The sequence below is a fragment of the Capricornis sumatraensis genome, chromosome 1 (genome assembly GCF_032405125.1).
Source record: "Capricornis sumatraensis isolate serow.1 chromosome 1, serow.2, whole genome shotgun sequence".
In the NCBI taxonomy this organism is placed as follows: domain Eukaryota; kingdom Metazoa; phylum Chordata; class Mammalia; order Artiodactyla; family Bovidae; genus Capricornis; species Capricornis sumatraensis.
In genome coordinates this window covers 205,353,049-205,370,609 of record NC_091069.1, presented here as the reverse complement: position 1 = coordinate 205,370,609, position 17,561 = coordinate 205,353,049, and positions in this window count along the sequence as shown.

Genomic DNA, 17,561 nt, shown 5'->3' with positions numbered 1-17,561 from the left:
TTTTTTTTATCCCTGAGTATATTCTTGCCCATCATCTGTTTGGGCAGTCTCATTCACTCTCACAAATTCAACTCTCTAGACTTGCACCCTTTACTTTTCTTTTGAGTTCCAGTCTCATATTTCCAACACTGAAGTGTTACTTATCCTTATCCTTTCCTTCTCTGTCTGTTAGTGGAGTCATTCACCATGAACTGCATTTCTCTTAGTCACTCAAGGATTAGTTTGGGCTACTCAAAGTTGGACTTGAAAGTGACTGCAATCAGTTCTAGGGCTGTTGAAGATCCACACAATGCCTTTTTGCAAATTAGACAAAGTCACTCCCTTACATGAAATACAATACTTCCTAAAACAATAGATAATAACTTCCATCATGCAATGATTTATTTATAATGAAACATTTTATATAACTCTATAGTGAGTAAGATGTAAATGATTCTCCTTTCACTATTGTGCTATCTTCTGTCAAGCAGTGTACAACCTACACAACTATACAGAGCAGAATAATATTTCATATCCTTATGGCTAAGAAACAAAAGGCCAAGATGGTATTTATTATTCCTATGAGGCTGTATCAAAATTTAAAAGATGTCCCAAGGAATCTTATGAATCCTGCTACTTTTTATTGGTTTATGGGAAAAAATGATTAGTGATGTGAGTTGTTGGGAAGGACAAGCTTAAATAGATGATGTAATTATCTTAGAAATATGTTGCAGCAAGCAAGCAAACAAATGTCTTGCTGATAGAATCTCAATATTGTTACTTGAGTGATATCTTGAGATATGTGAGAAGTTCAGTGTCCAAACAAGTGCTAAGCATAAATCCTGAGAAAATATAGGTCATAATCTTCTGCTATATTCTGTAACAAATATCAGACATCTCAACTGTTTTGATTCCAGTGATTTGCTAAGCCTTTCAATAGTTTGAACTGGTGGTTCCAGATAGTCAATAAGCCATCGTGAAAATAGTACATGAAAACAGGCATCTAGAATGTTTTAGGGGAGGCAGAACTTATTATTCTTTGGGGATATTGGGAGTCTATAGCTTCTCTTTTTTTGAGCATTATTTAGTCATTTGGGAATAGTGTCTGAAAAAAGGTAATGGAGGCAATTCCTGGCAGAAGACTGCAGTGCTCAGTAGGGCAATCCCAAAAAAAGCATTGTGAAGGAAGTGGGTAGTGGTAGTTAAAAACATATTCATGTAAACTTCTAGATTACTTTCAGAAATACTCAGGAACAGTTTTGTAGGGGGTTATGTAATACATACATATATATTACATGATATATTAATATATTACATATTTATTAGATCTACCAACTAGTGAGACATAAGAAAGGCTAGTTACTTATTATATATACACATTTATACGTGTTAAATATACTTAACAAAATTAGATTGTACTATATCCTTCTTTTTCATTTCTTTTATCATAAGCATTTTGCCCGTCAGTATATATACATATAATCTCAAAGTCATTATTTAAAAGTCTGTATAGTAGCTCATTTGTCCCATAATGTAATTTATAATTCTATTTTTAATGTTTGCTTTTTTAACCTTTATAAATAACACAGAACACAAGTAGAAGAATTATAAAAGAATGTAAAATCCAGAAAAAGATTTATGTACAAAAAGTTAAATTATTTCCTTTGCACATATTTCTGAAGGGAGATTTTTAAGATGGTTGAATAAAAGCATTTCTGTGAGCCTTGGTATGTATTTTTAAATCAGTTTCCAGAAAGGTTATACAACTTCTTTTTGACAGATAGTGTGATTGCTTTGTCAAGGGAAAATAGTAAGTGTAATGTAATTGGACATACACAAGGATTTGGAAAACACTTATTTCATCATTACAGAAAAGTTTGAGAAATGCAGAATATATAATTGTTCAGTAAAATGGATTTAATACATCAGGGGTGTTAATTAAAGTAAAGATATGAGCTTTAGAAAGGGTTTCTTGAAGCTTGCCACTGGTCTCTCTTCTATATAGTATTTCTTTTAAAATCAATGATATAAATGAATATATAGAAAATCTTCTTAGAAAATTTAATGATCAGGAGAATTGACATCTAGGGAGCAATTGTTTGATTAGACTTTGGAGGCACCAGAGCATAGTAGTTAGATTTGGAGTCCGACTGGGTTTTAAAGATCAGCTTTACCACTTGCTGACTCTGTAAATTTGGCCAAGTCACCTAACATCTCTCAATCTCATTACCTTTTTTTTTTTTTTTAAATAAAAGGAACCTCATTTTTGGTGCATTTATAGGGTCACAGCAAAATTGAGAAGAAGGTATAGTGGTTTTTCATATACTCCCTGTCCCCATATATGCATAGCCTCCCCCATTATCAACATTCCCCACCAGAGTCAAACATTTGTTACAATTGATGTACCTGCATTTTCATATCATAATTGCCCAAAGTCTATAGTTTACCTTGGGCTTCACTCTTGGTGTTGTACACTCTATGAGTTTGGACAAATGTATAATGACATGTATCCATCATTATAGTATCATATAGGATATTTTCAATACCCTAAAAATCCTCTGTTTTCTGCCCATTCACCCCTCCTTCTCTCAAATTCCTAGCAACTACTGATCTTTTTACTGTCTCCATAGTTTTACCTTTTTCAAAATATCATGTTGTTGGAATTATAAAGTATATAGCCTTTTCATATTCACTTCTTTCACTCAGTAATATGCATTTAAGTTCCCTCCATGTCTTTTAATGGTTTGATAGCTCATTTCTTTTTGGTGGTAAATAATATTCCACACTCCAGATGTACTACAAGTTATCCATTCACCTCCTGAAGGATTCTTGCTTGCTTTCATGTTTGGGCAATTATTAATAAAACTTCTATCAACATCCATGTACAGTTTTTTGTGTGGAACTAAATTTCCTTCTCCTTTGAGAAAACATCAAGGATCACAATTGCTGGGTCATATACATTAATTTTGTAAGAAAATACCAAACAATCTTCAAAGTGATCATACTGTTTTGCATGTCAACCAGCAATGTGTGAGAGTTCCTGTTGCTCCAAATCCTTATCAGCATTTGGTATTGTCAGTGCTCTGGATTTTGGCCATTCTAATAGGGGGGCTTCCCTCATGGCTCAGCAGTAAAGAATCTGCCTGCAATTCAGGAGACACAGGCTCAATCCCTGGATTAGGAAGTTCCCCTTGAGAAGGGAATGGCAACCCACTCCAGTATTCTTGCCTAGAGAATCAAGGACAGAGGAGCCTGGTGGGCTATGGCCCATGGGGTTGCAAGAGTCAATTTAGCAATTAAATCACCACTACCACCAATAGTTGTGCAGTGGTGCCTTATAGTAGTTTTAATTTGTGTTTCTGTGATGAGACATAATACAGATTTTTCCAAATGCTATGTGTCATATGTAGATTTTTGGTGAGGTGTCTATTAAGGTTTTTGGTTCATTTTTTAATCAAATTGCTTTCCTTATTGTTGAGCTTTTAAGAGTTCTTTGTATACTGTGGATAACAGCCCTTTTCAGATGTGTCTTATGCAAGTGTTTCCTCCCAGTTTGTGGCTTGTCTAAATTCTCTTGACATTTTATTTAACGGAGTAAAATTTTAAAATTTTAATGAAGTCCAAATTATCAGTTATTTCTTCTTCCTTTGGTGTCTCATTATCCTTTTAGTTATGACCTTCCCTCCTGTTCTTATTTGTTTACATAGTATGGATGCATTTTTTATGAGATATTTTATTTACTTATTTATTTAATATACAGCTGTTCGTATAATTCCATTTTGGTAAGATTGCTATTCATGTCCACAAAGAAAATTCACTTCAATCAAAAGATTTATATTTTTCTTTCCAAAGGTGAAGGGGTAGAGAGTGGAGGAAGCTGGGAACAAATAAACACACTTCTTATAAGACTGTTGCAAAAAATTGAAATAATGCAGATGTAAAATGCTTAACATGCTTCTATCACGCAGAAGCTATATAATTAGTTATTACTAATCCATAAATTTCTTGGCAAACTGGAAAAGTGAGTATATTAATAAAATCAAATATCTTAGGGATAAATATAAATTTATATATTTGGGTCCAAAAATGATAACAAAACTGAGTATCAGCTATAATGATAAAAACAGGATTGATTTAGGTAAATGTAAGGTCAATAGTATGATGTGTCTATCAGAAAAACTAAACATGACCTATAGCTGCATTAGTAAAGTGTTTAGAATAAGAGAGTTAATAGTCTTGTCCTACTCTGTGCTAATCACACCATGCCTTAAGCCTTGTGTTCAGTTCTCCCTATAAGATTTTAGAGGGGCTCTGGGGTCTAGGTTTGGGATTAAAGTCTATTTTTAAAAATATATTTCTTTAGACTGTTGAGACTTTTCTATCCCAGTAAAATAATTTTAAAGTCAGGGTAAATTAAGTATATTTTATGTGGAGAAGGGAAGTTTAGTGAGGTGAAAGTCACTCAGTCATGTCTGACTCTTTGTGACCCCATGGACTATACAGTCCATGGAATTCTCTAGGCCACTGTACCAGGGTGGCCTTTCCCTTCTCCAGGGGATGGTCCCAACCCACAGATCAAACCCAGGTTTCCTGCACTGCAGACAGATTCTTTACCAGCTGAGCCACAAAAGAAGCCCAAGAATATTGGAATGGGTAGCCTATCTCTTCTCCAGCAGATCTTCCTGACCCTGGAATCCAACCAGGGTCTCCTGGATTGCAGATGGATTCTTTACCAACTGAGCTATCAGGGAAGTCCAGGGAAGTTTAGAGGGATGTGCTAAATAGCCCCTTAAGTATTTGAATATGTACCATCTGGATAAATTGTTTATTTGGATACAGGTAATAGACATTAGGAAAGGATAGAGGATTTCACAAGATCTAAGGAAGATCTGAACAATAGGCTTCTATGAGGTGGGCATCAGGGAAGCTTTGGTGTTTAAGTTTGAGGCTCCTTTTTCTGGGTGCCAACACTGATGTGTCTCAGCGCCAGCATTCCAGTCTCTTCTCAATTCTCTAGAGAGAGAATGTGACCATCCAGTTGTATCAGGTCCACTCTTGGAACAGCAACGTCTGGTCAGTTAGTAAAATGGGCTTTAGGTTTAGTTTCCTAGAAATCAGAATGAAGTGTCATATTCACAGCTAGAACTGCCTCCTTTACTTTCTCTTTCTGCCTTCTCTGAAATCCAAGTAGATGGAAAAAATTTTAAAGAAGGCTTATTGACATTCTCATTTTTTCTTTCAGTATAATGCCCTAAATCTATTATCTGACAGCTGCTGTTAATCTGTCCTTAAGACTGAGTAGGAGGAAATGTACTTTATTGAGAGACTATCTTTCCTCTGAAATTAATGATTAATGTGATGCACCTTAAAAGGTAGAAGACTGTGTAAGGGATAACTGTTAGGAAGTGGATTTTTTTAGGTTTGGGCCTATAGGGGCTTCCCTAATGGCTCAGCAGTAAAGGATCTGCCTGCCAATGCAGGAGATGCAGGTTCAATCCCTGAGTTGAAAAGATCCCTTGTAGAAGGAAATGGCAACCCATTCCAGTGTTCTTGCCTGGAGAATCCAATGGACAGAGGAGCCTGGCAGGCTACAGTCTATGGGGTCACAAAGAGTCAGATACAACTTTGCAACTAAACAACAACAACTGGGCCTATAGAGGCAGTCCCTTTTTAGACTAATACTTTAGGAAGATATTGAATATATAGTGTTTTATTTGTACAAGAGATGAGCTTTGGGCAACTGAGATTTACCGTGTAACATAACTGCTAATCCATTGGTATGGAAAAAAATAAATATAAATTTCATGGCAAAAATATGAATTTTTATAAGCATTTTAATTGATATCAATGCCTTTTAACAACCTAAAGCAGTTGGTTGTTTGTTTTTTTTTAAATTCACTGAGCCAGGGAATTTTTTTTAATCCCTTAGATACTGTAATATTGTGATTCAGGGGTTGGCAAAATTTTTCTTAAAGACCAGACTGCATTTTCATCTTTGTAGGCCATACTGTCTCTGTTGCAATGACTCAATCCTGCCATTGTAACCCACAGACAGCTATAGACAATAGAGAAACCAGTCAGCACAGCTGTGCTCCAGTGAAACTTTATTTACAAAACCAGGTGGCAGATGGGATTTGGCTGAAGGACTACAGTTTGCCACCCCTGTTGTAACTAATTATACAGTCGTATTTGTTTTGGCTGTTAGGAAGCTCAGACCCGACTTTGCAGTCTGTTTCCAGCATGGACCACACGGTCTGCAGGCTGTACATCACTCCATTCATGTATCTTTCCTTTATGCCAGTGTCCTTGGCCACCTTTTAAATATTCTGTTTATTGTTTACATCTCAAACCACCACATGAATTCATTTTTGAAATAAGATTCATATAATTGAGTTAGATTTAGCATAGCATTTAATTGGGAATTGATTTTGTATTACTGTAGACATAATTCTCAATTCATAGGACGTAAGTTTGTCAAGCAAAGACCAAAGCGTAAATTTGGTAGATTCAGACATCTGTATCTACCATGTGCTAGTGTAGCTGACTTTTATTATATCTCTTTTTAGGTAATATTCAAAGTTCTTAAGTGGTACTGATGTTTTCTGATTCATCTTCATCTTGAATATTGGGGAAATAATATCTTTTTTTGTTTATTGTCTTTTGTGCTATAGTCATAGGACGTAAAATTAAAAATACCCAAAGATAAAAATCACAATCCAGACTCCCCACCAAATTTAGTTGTTCTGACAGGTCTTTACCCCAGAGTCTTGGAATGTCATTCACATGCTTACGTTTAGACATGCTTCAATTTTAAAAAGATGTATTCTATTTAAAAAAGGTGTCTTCTATTTAAATTGAAATAAATGTCTCACAAACCAATCATTCATACTCAACTTTCATAATTTTTGTCATGTTTTATAAAACTTTTTTCACTTAACCTAATAAATGTAAAACAAAATTCTGTATTACCAATATAAAAGGAAAATCATTATCATTGGTCATAGACATGATAATTAAAATTATTAATATATCATATTTTATGTGATCTAATTTTATGTTTCATACCAGCAGTAAGTGCTATATTTTTGGAAACACTAGTTTTAAGTAATTTTTGCCTCCTGCTGCCCTGCTGATCCTAGCCTAATCCACCAATCAATCAATTTATCAATCAGAAACTTGGGATTCACTCCCCACAAGTTCTCTCCTACCCCTGCCCAGTCATTAGCCATGTTAATTTCTTGGGGCCCAGGATCTAATAGAAACTGGCTCCCCTTAAAATCCGTACTTGTTAAAGCTACAGGGTACGAATCTGTCCTGCAGGTCATACATCCGTCTAGTCAGCATCCACCCAAGGACTGTAGAAAACCCAAAGCCAAGGACTGCACATGACAAAGCTGTGGATTTCTTTCTTAAAGAGAGAAATGACAGTTTTAGACCTGATTATGTTTTCTTTGGTATACTGATTTCTAGAAATCAGACTTTTCCCCCCTTAACTCACTTCATGCAATTTCTGGAAAGGATGTTGGACTTTTATCATTTATGTATTCAGAACTAATCAGAAAATAGAATTTGGAGTAAAAGATGGTCCTGCTCTTCTTTTCCACCTTAAAAAGGACACACTGTATTTTTCACAAAAATATGTTATATAAGATTATATAAAAGTTGAGACTTTTTCTTTACGATGTGAAATAAATTTTAAATAGACCAAAATATTGTTTGTACTATGGATGCATTGATTTAATTCTCTATTACCATTAGCATTTGAGATAATTATGAAAAATGTTTGAAAAAGTTAAATCTCAATTTCGTCAAACCAAGTGCCCCCAGTTTTTCACCTTCTGCTTGGCAGGGAGGACTTTATGGAAAAGGCACAAAAATTTGACCTACTTAGTCTGACACAGAAGTTGTCCTTCTAAATTTGAGAACTGTCCAGTTGGCAGTGTGACACTGACAGGCTTAATCCCTCCAACTAGCTGCCATTTCTACAACTAAGAAAGATTGCAGGGGGTCACACTGTCCATCTGTCATCCTTTCCAATGAGTAAACTAGATTTAATTTTAAAACCCATCACTGTTCCCCTAAACTAGTGGTAAACTTGCTTCATGTACTTTTGTAAGGTACAGTTCTGTCCTTTTACTGAAGACCTACTAAAGCCTTTGAGGAACTGCCTTATCTGAGTATAATGTTCCCCTGTACCCAGCAGCAAGCAGAAATGCAGTCAGAGAGCAAATGTCTATCCTAAAATTAGTAGTTCAAATTGTTTGTCAATGTCAGCTTCGTTATTGTAATAATTCATACCTACTGCTTTTCATCTGTGTCAGATATCACACAGACAATTATATATCATTCTAACAACAGTCTAGCAGATTGAGTAATTATACTCATGTTTCTGATGGAAAAACTGAGACTAAAAATTATGAAAGCAAAGCTGTGCTTCACGTTGAGTTCCAATTGGCATCATCCCTAACATTTCTATTTTACCCCATAATCTTCCCTTTTTATTCTGCATGCTTTCTAAGTCTGGAGTCTACAGGATTACCAGCTTTGGGATGCCTGAAACTTAATCTGTTTATTTAAGTTTTGAATCAAGAACGCCTAAACTACTAATCAGAGGTACTGATTGGCATGAGATGATCAGGTCAACAGCTTTGAAATCGTATAATGTGATTAAAAATGACTTGAAAAAAACGTTGTTTAACCTATCCATTCTGATTGACAGGATTCACTGGCCTTGAGCTGTATCCCCCCATCTCTACCTGCCAATCCATACACAAAATTGTTGCAAATAAAGTTTCTGCCTTCTGTACTTTCCAGGACTTTCTAGAACACTGGACTTGGCTTGCCTATATAAACCATGATTCTAACAAGCTCTGTCTACTAAGTTCTGTGTCCTTGACTGTTCTTAACTGGATTTGTGGATAGATGGCGACTTAGCTTAATTCCGTGCCCTTCTAGAGGACGTCTTTTCCAGGCTCCTCCCTCTTGATCAGTGCCCAGTTGTGGTCCCTTCTATCACTCTGCATCAGGGCAGAGGCTATTCACTAGTAGCAAGCAGACCATACTTCCCCTCACATGTGTTTGGTTTAGCTCACCCAGTGTTGTTGTTGTTGTTTGGTATTGCGACCACATTTAAAATGCAGTGATTTCAGGAGCCAGACACAAAAGATCATGTGCTGTATGCTTTCATTTATATGAAATATCCAGCATAGATAAATCCATGGAAGTAGAAAGCAAATTGGTGGTTTTTAGTGCCTGGAAGGAGGAGAGTGGGGAGTGATTGCCTAATGGGTATGGTGTTTTATTTCAGAATGATGAAAGGGTTTCAGAACTAGATAGAGGTAGTGGCTACACAATACTGTGAAAGTACTACAAGTACTAACATAAGTTAATTTTATACTATGTGAATTTCACATATATAAGTGAGTGGAGTGATTTCAGATTTTCTACCTTTGTTGGGAAATTGTCCTCCCATTCTCACCATGTAGCTGTCAGTGCTGAGCGAACTCTAGTCCTTAGATGAGAAGAGGTGCTTTAGGGACCACATTGCCAGACCCTGAGTTGTTGACTTGAGTCTGAGACTAGAGAATGAGGACCAAAATTCTACACGCCCTAGCTGTTGACTATACTGTAGCTGAGAGATCTGCACCATTCAAGAATAAAGGAGGGGTTAATGGGAAAGTGAGGAAACAGATTTCCTTTGTGAAAAAGGTGTTCTTTTGTATATCAATACTGAACCAAGGTCAAACGGGAGCTTCACTCCTTCAGTCACTTCTGTGGGCATTGGTACAGTTGATCGCTACCTCTGAGGGACCAGTTCAGTAATCAAAGCACAGCAGTGGAGGTGGAGCTGGAGAGCAAAGGAATCTAATGAAACAGAGACCTATAATGACAAAGAGGAAAAGCATAAAACAAACAGAATCCATCCTCCCCTACTACCCCTGATACTCTGTTGGTGGCAATAAGACAGTTAACTGGTTCTCTCCTTTAAGGAACATCATGAAATAATGTCTGAAATTAATTGAAGATAATCAGTTTGGATACTTTTACTCCTCTAAAGTTTTTTTTCTTTCCCCTACTAGGAAGCCTGTGTAGTAAATAATTTAACCTTGCTCAAAAAGAGTTCTGGTCTTTGACCTTAGCTTCTGGGAGGTAATCACTAAGCCTTTGGAACTACAGGGCTGAAAAAATGTCTTTATTTTTACCAGATAGTCTAACACTATGATACATAATGGGGACTGGCTAAACCCAGATAGTCTTAGGATGGGACTGGCCACACTAAAAAACCCAGCAATGTTATTTAGGGTTATTCTGGGCCAGACAAGCACATGAGCAATGAAGCCATCCATCGTGCCTATGTAGTGGATCCCCAATAAAATCTCTGGACACTGAGGCCTGGATGAGTTTCCCTGTTGGCATCATTCCATGTGTTTTGTCACATATTGATGCCAGGAAAGCAATGTGTCCTGACTGTGGGGAGAGGACAGTGAGAGCCCCATGTCTGATATTTCCCTGGACTACACCCCAACAGAGGAAGTTGACTGATTTTCATGTTTCCTATAAAAACTGTAACTGTGAGTATAACAGTTTCCAGTGAGTTCTGAGAGTCCATCTAGACATTGTCAAAATTGAGAGTGGCTCTGGGATCCCTACAAACGTTAGTGTCAGAAATGTTAGTGTCATATATTCTGCATGCCTTCTAATTTTACAGTTGTCTAAGCTCTTCCTAGTTCTACTTGATTCTAATACACAGGCATATCATACCGTGATTACTTAAATAGTAGAGATCATGGGGACAGGGACAGGTGTTATCTACTTCTGTAGTGTTTTAAATTTTTATAAGTATGCATTATTTATAATAAAAAGCATTAAAAAAATTTAAGAGTCTCATCATTTCAGCATTACTCCTTTATCAAGCAACAAATATGGTGGAGAAGGAAAATGGTTTACAAAGATAACAGAAATAGTGAAGCTGGAAACCAATCACAGAAATACATAATTAAGGAGAAAGTATGTACTATACATTATAATTTATTTTAATCCTTGGCAATATTTTAAAGTGGTATATTGAATTGGGCATATAATGTGTCTGATTCTGAATAGCAATTAGGTCATTTAAACTATAATTAGAATTGTAAAAGAAATCATCATAATTTCTCTAAATATGCACACTGAGTCATAATATTGCTTTATGGAAACCACATCAGAAAACTATTTAAATAAAGCTTGGAAAGTTTTATGAGTATGTATATGTATATATTGGACAAAATAGAGGTTTTCAGTCTGAAAAAAAACTCCTCTCTAAATGCCAAATTTTGGACTAAAATAAAATAAGTATTTAGAAATAGTATTGGGAGATAGTAGAGTTTAAGAAGCACAGAAAATACTAAAATAAAATTAAATGCAATAAACTAAGCATCTGGTGATTTCTCTCTCTCCTCTTCCCCCTTCATCTTGGGAGGTGGGGTAAAACAGGGCCCTGCACTTAGGCTCAAGTTGGAACTGTTTCATGAGGTCAAAGACAAAACTGTGTCAAAGATAAGATGTGCAAAGGCTGTTGATTCATAAATTGGGCAAGGGAATCCATCTGTCATCACTGTCAGCAGCAGTATAAGGTGGTAGAGAGGAGAATACATTTATAGAGTAAAGAGAGGAAACACAGTCTCTGATTGGTGGGGTCCTCTTATGGTGGGATTTTTGGAAGTGAGGGGCACCTGCTGCTTGGATTCCAGGCACACTCATAATTCTTTTGTTGGCTTCAGAGGGCAAGTGAGCCATCCAGAGACATTTCTAAAGAGAAAGACGTGCTTAGTGTTTGACGTTTAAGGGGGATCTGTAGCTGACTATTTCCTGGAAGAAGTGAAGCTCCATGGGATCCTCTTTTTGAGGTCAAACTACCTTAATGGTGGTAAGGTAGTTTCTCGATGAAGACAGGGTTTGGCAGCTATGCACTATTATTCTAGTGGAATCATCCATTCTTTTTTCCTTCCATTTTTTCTTCTGTGCCACCCTTCCTCATCCACCGTGCATCCATTATTTGACTTCCTTCTGATTCTTAAACATAAAACACTAATTTCTGTGCTGAATCCTGTGGTCTCTCGCTTTCTCTGCCTGGAATGTTCTCCTTTTCACCTGGCTCAATCTTTCTGCTACTCAGACCTTACCTAATCACCCCTTTTAAGTCAACCATTTAAAGGAAGGGGAGAGAAAGAATCTATATGTAGATGTGCCTATGCAGGTATACTGATATTACAGAAGCTATGTGAGAATCTAACAGTGGTTCCTTCCGAGAAGGAGCAGGAGAACACCTAAGAATATGAAGGAGGAGATTGGAAGGGGAGATTCACCATGTATTTTTTTTATATATTCTGATTTTTAACTATATGAATAGATCTCCTATTCTAAATTTTTTTTTAAACTGAAAGTATGTTAACGTGAATGGCAACCACTTAACCAGCCATCGCTTTACTTGTATGTATATGTGTATGTATGTGTGTTTGTCTGAAAATAACATTTTTCCACCTTCATAATTAGTTAATAATTTGTCTAAATATAGAAGTTTTAACTTGAAAATAATTTTAGCACAGAACTCTGAACATGTTTGTTTTTTCTTCATTATTTTCTGGTATCTGATAAGAAATTGAATGCTTTTTTTTCTTTTTTTTTTTTTGGTAGGAAACCTGTCTTTTTGGAAACTTTTAAGACATCTCTTTATCACTAGTGTTTTTTTTCCATTTGAAAAATTGTGGTATAATACAAATAGCATAAAATTTACCATGCTAACCACCTTTAAGTGTGCAGTTCAGTGGTATAAAATACATTCATATTGTTTTGCACGACCATCACCACCAACCATCTCCAGAACTCTTTTCATTTTATAAAGCTGAAACTCTGTCCACTAAATATAAACTCCCCATTCCCACCTCCCCCCAGTCCCTGGCAACCACCATTCTCTTTCAGTCTCTATGAATTTGACTATTCTATATGCCTCATGTACATGGAATGATGAGGTATTTTATACCCTGTGTTTTTACAGCACTTTTCAGCCTTTTCCTAGTTATTCATTTGTTTATTGTTTATTGTCATCTCTATTGTGTTTTAGGTTCCATGAAAGCTGGGTCATTACTTTTCTGATTCATCCCTGTGTCCTCAAAGTTGAGAGCAATGCCTAGAACACAGTAGTACGTGAGCTGATGAATGTGAAGTGGTCCATCAGTGGGCAGTCTTCCTGGGGGAGGGATTCTCTATACCACTTTGCGGAAAGAGGTTTGAATCTGGCAAACATTTGCCATGTCATCAGCTGCCTTGGATGTGGGGTGGGCTTGGATTTGTTCTATACTGACTGAATTTCTGACTTGCTGCCTTTGTGATGTTATGATGAAGTTACCAAAACAAGTCTCCACTTTGTATAATTAGGAAAAATGACCACCATAAGACAGTTTGGGAAAAACTCATGCTGCAAAATCAAGTGGAATTTCTTAGCTGGCAAAGAACTGGTCCTCTTTATCTTCTCTCTTGTCTTGGAGCAGATTGTTCTACAGCCAGCTTACCCTCTGCTTAGTGGAACTTGGCTACGATGTTGTTAGAGTGCCAATCTTCCTTTCTTTCTGGAATAGATTTAGGCCAGACAGGAGGATCAGCCACATTTTCTTAAAGAAGCAGATACTAAATATTTTAGGCTTTGTGTCCATATGACTTCTGTCCTAACTACTCAATGCTGCTGTTACAGTGCAAAAGCACCCAAGACAATAGATAATATGTAAAGGAATCTGCATGACTATGTTCCAATAACACTTTTTTATGGATGGCTTCAATTTTAACTTTCATGTGCCATGGAACATTATGCTTCTTTAGATTTTTTCCTACCCATTTAATCAAAAACATCCTTAGCTTGTCAGTTCAGATCAGTCACTCAGTCATGTCTGACTCTTTCTGACCCCATGGACTGCAGCACTCTAGGCTTCCCTGTCCATCACCAACACCCAGAGCTTACTCAAACTCATGTCCATTGAGTCAGAGATGCCATTCAATATCTCATCGTCTGTTGTCCCCTTCTCCCCCTGCCTTCAATGTTTCTCAGCATCAGGGTCTTTTCTAATGATTCAGTTCTTCACATTAGGTGGTCAAAGTATTGGAGTTTCAGCTTCAGCCTCAGTCCTTCCAATAAATATTCAGTACTGATTTCCTTTAGGATGCACTGGCTGGATTTCCTTGCAGTCCAAGGGACTCTCAGAAACCTTCTCCAGCACCACAGTTCAAAAGCATCAATTCTTCGGCACTCAACTTGCTTTGTAGTCCAACTCTCACATTTATATATGACTACTGGAAAAACCAAAGCTTTGAATAGGTGGACCTTTGTTGGCAAAGTAATTTCTCTGCCTTTTAATATGCTGTCTAGGTTGGTCATAGCTTTTCTTCCAAAGAGCAAGCATCTTTTAATTTCATGGCTGCAGTCACCATCTGCAGTGATTTTGGAGCCCAAAAGTATAAAGGCTCTCGCTGTTTCCACTGTTTCCCCATCTATTTGCCATGAAGTAATTGAACTGGACGCCATTATCTTAGTTTTCTGAATGTTGAATCTTAAGCCAACTTTTTCACTCTCCTCTTTCACTTTCAGCAAGAGGCTCTTTAGTTCTTCGCTTTCTGCCATAAAGGTGATGTCATCTGCGTATCTGAGGTTTTTGATATCTCTCCCAGCAATCTTGATTCTATCTTGTGCTTCATTCAGCCTGGCATTCTGCATGATGTACTCTGCATATAAGTTAAATAAGCAGGGTGACAATATGTAGCCTCAATGTACTCCTTTCCCGGTTTGGAACCAGCCTGTTGTTCCATGTCCTGTTCTAACTGTTGCTTCTTGACCTGCATACACATTTCTCAGGAGGCAGGTCAGGTGGTCTGGTATTCACATCTCTTGAAGAATTTTCCACAGTTTGTTGTGCTCCACACAGTCAAAGGTTTTGGCATAGTCAGTAAAGCAGTAAATGTTTTTCTGGAATTCTCTTGCTTTTTCGATGACCCAACCGATATTGGAAATTTGATCTCTGGTTCCTCTGCCTTTTCTAAATCCAGCTTGAATATCTGGATGTTCACGGTTCACATACTATTGAAGCCTGGTTGGAGAATTTTGAGCATTACTTTGCTAGCCTGTGAGATGAGTGCAATTGAGCAGTAGTTTGAACATTCTTTGGCATTGCCTTTCTTTGGGATTTGATGAAAACTGACCTTTTCCAATCCTGTGGCCACTGCTGAGTTTTCCAAATTTGCTGGCATATTGAGTGCTGCACTTTGACAGCATCATCATTTAGGATTTGAAATAGCTCAGCTGCAATTTCTTCAACTCCACCAGCTTTGTTCATAGTGATCCTTCCTAAGGCCCACTTGACTTTGCATTCCAGGATGTCTGGCTTAGGTGAGTGATCACACCATCATGGTTATCTGAGTTGTGAAGATCTTTTCTGTATAGTTCTTCTGTGTATTCTTGCCACCTCTTCTTAATATCTTCTGCTTCTGTTAGGTCCATACCATTTCTGTCCTTTATTGTGCTTGTCTTTGCATGAAATATTCCCTTGATATCTCTAATTTTCTTGAAGAGATCTCTAGTCTTTCCCATTCTGTTGTTTTCCTCTATTTCTTTGCATTGATCACTAAGGAAGGCTTATCTCTCCTTGCTGTTCTTTGGAACTCTGCTTTCAGATGCTTATATCTTTCCTTTTTTCCTTTGCCTTTAGCTTCTCTTCTTTTTTCAGCTATTTGTAAGGCCTCCTCAGACAACTGTTTTGGCTTTTTGCATTTCTTTTTCTTGGGAATGGTCTTGATGCCTGCCTCCTGCACAATGTCACAAACTCCTGTCAATAGTTCATCAGGCAGTCTCTGTCAGATGTAATCCCTTGAATCTATTTGTCACTCCAGTTTATAAATGTAAGGGATTTGATTTAAGTCATACCTGAATGGTATAGTGGCTTTCCCTACTTTATTCAATTTAAGTCTGAATTTGTCAATAAGGACTTCATGATCTAAGCCACAGTCGGCTCTTGGTCTTGTTTTTGCTGACTGTATAGAGCTTCTCCATCTTTGGCTGCAAAGAATATAATCCATCTGATTTCGGTATTGACCATCTGGCGATGTCCATATGTAGAGTCTTCTCTTGTGTTGTTGGAAGAGGATGTCTGCTATGGCCAGTGCGTTCTCTTGCCAAAACTCTGTTAGCCTTTGCCCTGCTTCATTCTGTACTCCAAAGCCAAATTTGCCTGTTACTCCAGGTATCTCTTGACTTCCTACTTTTGCAATCCAATCACCTATCATGAAAAGGACTTTTCTGGGGGGTGTTATTTCTAGAAGGTCTTGTAGTTCTTCATAGAACCATTCAACTTCAACTTTTCAGCATTAGTGGTTGGGGCATAGACTTGGATTACTGTAATATTGAATGGTTTGCCTTGGAAAAGAACAGAGATTCTGTTGTTTTTGAGATTGCATCCAAGTACTGCATTTCAGAATCTTTTGTTGACTATGAGGGCTCCTCCATTTCTTCTAAGCAATTCCTGCCCACAGTAGTAGATGAATGGTCATCTGAGTTAAATTCACTCATTTCGGTACATTTTAGTTCACTGATTCCTAGAATGTTGATGTTCACTCTTGTCATCTCCTGTTTTCCACTTCCAATTTGCCTTGATTCATGGACCTAACATTCCAGGTTCCTATGCAGTACTGCTCTTTTTTAGCATCAGACTTTACTTCCATCACCAGTTACATCCACAACTTGGTACTGTTTTTGTGTTGGCTCCACCTCTTCATTCTTTCTGGGGTTATTTCTCCTCCAATCTCCAGTAGCATATTGGGCACCTACCAACCTGGGGAGTTTATCTTTCAATGTCCTATCTTTTTGCCTTTTCATACTGTTCTTAGCTTGTAAGCTATATAAAAATAGGCAGTGAGCTCCATTTGTCCCATGGGCAGGAGCTTATCCACCTTTTTGAGGGAAGGATTGCCTGTGAAATGTAAAACATAATTCTCATATAGTACAGGGTGCACAGAAAACAATGTATAAATGCTCACATTTCTTTCAAACCAGATATTCTTGAAAACAACAGGGAGAAAACAATTTTGTTAACTCACAGCATGACCACTATGTATATAAACACACAGGTACACTATAATATCCCTAGAGGAGGAAATGGCAACCCACTTCAGTATGCCTGCCTGGGAAATTCCATGGACTGAGGAGCCTGGTGGGCTACAGTCCATGGGGTCGCAGAGAGTTGGACACGATTGACTGACTGAGCAAGCAGCACTAAAACATGCCACTGCAAGGTAATGTTTTTAACTTCATCCCTAAAAGAAATTATTCTAGCTTTAGTATTAGATACTAACTATGAAGCGTATCTTGGGCAAAGTTGGATAAGCTATTGCATCTTTGTGGAAAGGAAAAATATGTCAAATTTGTTGCACAAAGAGTTTGTGCACGTATATAAATTCTCATTGTTGCCCTTTCTGTTCTTTATATTTAACCACTCAGCTTAAGGATTAAATCTACAAATGCTACGAGTATTTGTATGTATATGCCACAAGAGTTTAAAGATGGGAGA